Below are 6,106 nucleotides of genomic sequence, written 5' to 3' on the forward strand. Positions count from 1 at the left end.
AAAGATATTTTAAAAATTAACTTAACTTAAAAAATATTTGTAAAGTTAATTGAAAAATTATCTTAAAATTATTTTAAAATTTATTTTAAAAAATTAAATTAACTTATAATTTAATTTTAAAATTATTTTAAAAATTATCTTAAAAATTAACTTAACTTAAAAATTATTGTAAAAATTATTCTAAAAAATAATTAAACTTAAAATTATTTCAAAATTAATTTAACTTAAAAATCATTTTCAAAATTCTTTTAAAATTAATTTAAATTATTATAAAATTAATTTAACTTAAAAATTATTTTAAAAACAATTTAACTTAAAAATCATTTTAAAATTATTTTAAAATTAGTTTACCTTAAAAAATTATTTTCTTTTTACCTTAAAAAATATTTTAAATCTTTTTAACATAAATTTTTTTAAAAATCTTTTTAACATAAAAATTATTTTAAATCTTTTTAATTTAAAAATTATTTTAAATATTTTTAACTTAAAAAAATATTTTATATCCAAAAAATAATATTTTAAAATTTTTAAACTTAAAAATTATTTTAAATCTTTTTAACTTAGAAATTATTTTAACTTAAAAATTACTTTAAGTCATTTTAACTTAAAAATTATTTAAAATTTTTTCAACTTAAAAAATTATTTTACCTTTAAAATTATTTAAAAAATTGTTTTAAATTAAATATTATTTTAAAAATTATTTTAATAATAATATTTTAACTTAAAAATTATTTTAACTTATACATTCTTTTAAAAATTATTTTTACTTTAAAATTTTTTAAAAATTATTTTAACTTTAAAAATTCCTTTAAAAAATTATTCTAACTTTAAAATTCTTTGAAAAAAAATATTTTAACTTAAAAAATTATTTTATTTTAAAAATTCTTATAAAAAAATATTTTAACTTAAAAATTATTTTACAAAAACTAGTTTTAAAAGTATTTCAATTATTTAAATTTTTATAGGATGAAGCAGTAAATTCTACAGCTCACGGATAAACCTAAATGACTAGAACTCTATTGCCTTGCACCTTTTGGATAACCTTTCTCGTTACAAATATTAGGCAAGCCATCAATATTATATACAAGCTGTCGGAATAAATATAATTAATCAATATTTAAATATTGTATGAATAATGAGTATAAAATAAATCTAATAATATACAATAAACAATAGCATAGAGAATTTTATCATTGCGACTGTATTTTTGGCGTTAATGCTGGCATTATATGTTTCACAGTTGTATTTATAAAAATATATATATATATATATATATGTCATATTTAAGTATTTAACCTTAAAAATATATGTCTCATGTGTAGTAGATATTAACCTGACATTTATTTTGATTTTAGAATTCTTATAATATAAATAGATATATGTACATGAGAAGAAGAGCAAAATAGTTAGTTTGTCATTATGGCATCAATGTACCTAATTTACTTGTCATTGTGCTCTTCTCTCTTTTGCTTTGTTCAATTGAAGGAAGAAACATTCCATTAACCGAGGAAGAAGACCTGGAGTTAGACAAAGAAAAGAACTCCAAAGTCTCAACAAACCCCCTGTCAAAATCATCAAGCAGGTGTCATATATAAGCAGTGTCAACAAACAGGGGGTTTGTTGAGACTTTGGAGTTCTTTGTCTAACTCCAGGTCTTCTTCCTCGGTTAATGGAATGTTTCTTCCTTCAATGGAACAAAGCAAAAGAGAGAAGCAAAATATGAGACATATGTTTTTAATGTTAAATATGACATATATTTTTATAAATATAAATGTGAGACAAGATTACAATACTAATTGTGTGTCTATATATATATATATGTCATATTTAACATTAAAAATATATGTCTCATATTTAGTAGATATTAAGCTGATATTTATTTTGGTTTTAGTATTCTTATAATATAAATAGATAGATGCACATGAGTAGGAGCAAAATAGTTTGTCATTATGGTATCAATGTGCCTAATTTAGTTGTCATTGCTCTTCTCTCTTTTGCTTTGTTCAATTGAAGGAAGAAGCGTTCCTTAATTGAGGAAGAAGAACTAAAGTTATAGAAAGAACTACTTGTCCTCCAGGAAGGAACTGTTATCATTCGTCGAACTCGAAAAAAAATCTAATCATGGCGAAAGAACTACCCAAATACTTCAGAAACTAGGCTCTAGATATCGTGTTCTTGATTCTTCGGGCCAGCATGTAAATAGCAAATGTCCTCAGATATCATCACAAAGGTAGAGTTCCAGCAGTCAAAATCCCTTAATTAAATTAATTGAATCATAATCCTGTTGAATTTGTGAGTGCAGTATGCGATAGCGCAGAGCCAAAAAAAGGTCGTTTCCGTGGCTTCCAATCAGGATCACTATGTGGTCACTCCCAATTGTGGGGCCAGATCGAGCTTCTGCAAATCAAGTATGGATGATGGGAGACATCGATGGTGGATCAGGTGCGTTGGTTGCTGGCTAGTTAGTTAATTATATTGTTTGTATTGTAATTATAGTAAAAAAAATATGATTATACTTATCTCGGGTATTTTTTATAATCTGGTCCTACGTTATGTAAGGGAGGTAACTCACAGGATCAGTTTAGAGCCGACTTCCAAGTTGACTAAGAGATGAGAGGAATTTTTTTTCCTGAGAGCCTGCACTTATTAAAAATTGATCTCTTACTTTATTATAAATTCTCACCCTCTAATCAATTCGGTATCAAAGGGGACATGTTTTTATCTATCATTGATATAATTACAAATCATCAATGGAACAGTGTTGTTGATGATTTGATCTATCATTTAGGATATCCATAATGGGGAGCTCCCATCGTGGATGTGACTTCACATAGGGTATATATATATGAACTTTTAATTTAAATTTATTAGTGGAGAGGTTTTTTAATTAGGGGAGAATGCATGGTGTATGAATTTTTAATTATATATAAGGTAAAATATAATAATAAAAATGCTAGGATCCATAAAAGAATTGTTGAAAGATTTCTTTTATAATGAAGAAATGTACGGAGGTTTTTCACTTTTGAATTGGATGTGACAACGAGAGAGTTTTCATGAATGTTCTTAAGGCATCTCCGAGATACTGTGTTTATCTTGACTCCACTCTTATTTTTCCTGCGATTGATACTTTCACTCAATCTTTGAGCTACTCGTTTCTATATCGATACAGTCTCCCGTTGCTATCTATATGATATTTAGCATATATCAAACACCAGATACTAGATACTGGATATATAGATACCAGTTACTAGATATTAGATATTGGATATGGACACTTGATACCATGTTTACTTGCTTTGACCGCTATTGATACATGTTTCTTATTAAGCATGCTGGCTTCATGTAGCATACTTGATTTCTATATATATATATATATATATATATTTGATGACTGTTACATTCTACGCATCATGTCATTGTATGCATGCCGACGACTATGTCTCCCTTATGGTTGAGAGGGTCCTTAGCCAGGGCTGCACGCTCGGCCACTCATGGGTAGGGCGGCTGGAGCGTGCCACTTGTCCTGTCGTTCCGTACTTGACCACTCATGGGTAGTAGCGGCTGGAGTTGTGAGTAGCAGGGACCCTTTTGCTATGTAGCTAGATAGCTACTATGCAAACTGTCCACTCGATCACTCGAGAGTAGTGGCGGCTGGAGTGTTGTACAGTTGTCATTGATCTGACCTCTCGACTATACAGGGATCGTGGTGCTGAGAGGTGGGTGGGGTGACCATCTGTGCATACGCTGTTGTTATTATACTTATGCTGCTGCTGCTTACTTTTGCGATTATTGCTTATTTATATTGTCACTGCTTACTTCTGCGGTTATTGCTTATTTATGCTGCTGTTGTTTACTTATACTGTTGTTGCTTACTTATGTTGATTTGCTCACCTAGGTTGAGATATATACCTGAGGTAGGTATTTAGACACTGATTTACTCATTGGTAGTATACCTCACATGATGCTCTTGTAGTTATGAGTAGTACCATAGCAGGTCTATACTATTCCTGACCTAACTAGCCTAGGATATGGTTTCAGGTATGGACATTTACTATGATATTAATTTAGTATCTGCTATTTTCCCTATGAGATTGTATACCTTTGTGTATCTCTAGTTCTTTACTATACTCATGCACTATCCGTCTATTACCCGCTGAGTCTTTATACTCACCACCCCGTGTATTGGTAATTTCTCCAGGTAGCAGGTAAAGGATTTATGGAGTCGCCTGGAGAACCTGTCCGCCAGTCCCACGTCACATTCGAGGACGAACTTATGATTTTGTATTCCTTACGTTACTGGTGTTTTGGTTTTGTACTTGTTCTTGTATTTGTGTATGCTTTTATATGGAGTTTGGCTTTGTAGCATCTTGTATTTGGTTTGATGTGGTGGTTGTCGTGTCAAGTCGAGCTGGCTCGCAGTTGGGTGTATTGTGGTTTTGTGATCGTTATTTGTGATTTCCGCTGTGTTTTACTTTCAGCCGTGTGGGTTGTTTAATATATATATAACTGTGTGGTTGCGTTTATTCTTAATCCAGCCGAGTGGGCTGATTATATAACTGCGTGATTGTGTATATATTCTAGCTGTATGTGGCTGATGTATTTTGTTTGTATATATGCTTTATATTGTCACCGATACAGGGGAGATTCTGCCGAAATTTTGTCGGTAGGGACTCCTCTAGGGCGTGACAATTTATTGGTATCAGACCCACAGGTTTACAAGGCTTATTTTTTGTGATTTGAATTTTTACGATTTGATTTCTCGATGTGACTTTTCAGGTTTTGGGACCAGGCATCGATAGGAATCTCCAAGCTATAGAAGGTATGTTTGCATATTATTAGCTTACATTTCTGTTAGTACATGCATAGTTGTTCTGATAGTTATGTTATGTATTAGTACTCTTTTTTTGGTACATGTCTAGTTGTTTGTAGCATACATCACATGTGTGGGTCAACCATTGATCACAGTTGATCCTACTAGAGATCAAGGATTACAGTCTCATGGGATTTCTTTTACCATACCACTAGTATTAGTAGCTTCTGTTATCACTAGTTTGGTAGTGGATAGTATCTGCTAAATATCATGTTGGCTTGTCAGTTGAGTATCGAATTACTCGTGTTGGTTCAGTCAGCGGAGGACCAATTTATTTTTGGCAGTTTGGTCAGTAGAGGACCAATTTACTCATGTTGTTTCAATTAGTAGAGGACCGATTTACCTTTGTTGACTTGGTCAAGAGAAGATTGATCCATTCTTGTCTGTGTATTTAGTAGAGTACTGACTACTTTTATTAGTTCGGTCAGTAGGGGATCGAATTATATTATTTCATGAAGATTCTGACCTTTGGGTTATTTGAGTCTGGTTAGATAATCTAGAAGACACGTATGAGTATATGATTTTTATAGACTTAGAATGGACTAAATTAGTCATATACTATTGTTGGCTTGATTAGTCTGTAGAGGATCGATATATCCTATTTCTTGGGGACTTTGACCATGGATTGTATGTACCTGGTTGAGTAACCTAGAAGGTACATTTAGTTGGATGACTCCACCGATGTGGAAAAATGTAGAACTAGCTGCTTAACACTTACGAGATATAACCGTTATTTGATTGTATAACTTGGTAAGTACATTCAGATATGTGATTTGTACTGGTGAAGAAAAGATGATGTTAGCTGTGTATCCTTTACGTGACCAGGCACCACGTGAAGGAAGATGCAGAAGATGAATTTTGGGAACAAAATATCCCTTGGTGAATATTTGAGGTGTTTGAGCAAGTACTTTACTACCTCTTTCGAAAGCGTAATGGTTTATAAGGCGATTATCAGTTGACTTATCTAGCGTTGTTCCATGGGAGATCCTAACTCATGGACTGATTGGATATGGGTAGATATCCTCGATGGTACATATTGATATATGATCTGTAGTGATGCAGAGCATGTGGTGTTAGTTGCCTAACACCTATGAGGTTCTATCATCACCGAATGGAAATGTCAGATGATAATCTTCGAGGAGCAGAGTGACCATTGATAGTTAGGTCGATTAGCTACTTATTGAGGGTGCTCCTCTACCTTTGTGTCCATTGCTCATCACTAAAGGTTACTGAACC

At 31.6% G+C, this 6,106-nt stretch overlaps 1 long non-coding RNA gene across 1 annotated transcript; it reads left to right on the plus strand.

The window, feature by feature from the left end:
• The first annotated feature begins 1,821 nt into the window (after nucleotides 1–1,821).
• Nucleotides 1,822–4,458, plus strand: LOC121990672. The gene is made up of 3 exons (XR_006114658.1): nucleotides 1,822–2,230; nucleotides 2,303–2,442; nucleotides 4,199–4,458. It is a non-coding gene; the product is annotated as an uncharacterized LOC121990672 (long non-coding RNA).
• Nucleotides 4,459–6,106: the final 1,648 nt, after the last annotated feature.

Source organism: Zingiber officinale, chromosome 6B, assembly GCF_018446385.1.
Source record: "Zingiber officinale cultivar Zhangliang chromosome 6B, Zo_v1.1, whole genome shotgun sequence".
In the NCBI taxonomy this organism is placed as follows: Eukaryota; Viridiplantae; Streptophyta; class Magnoliopsida; order Zingiberales; family Zingiberaceae; genus Zingiber; species Zingiber officinale.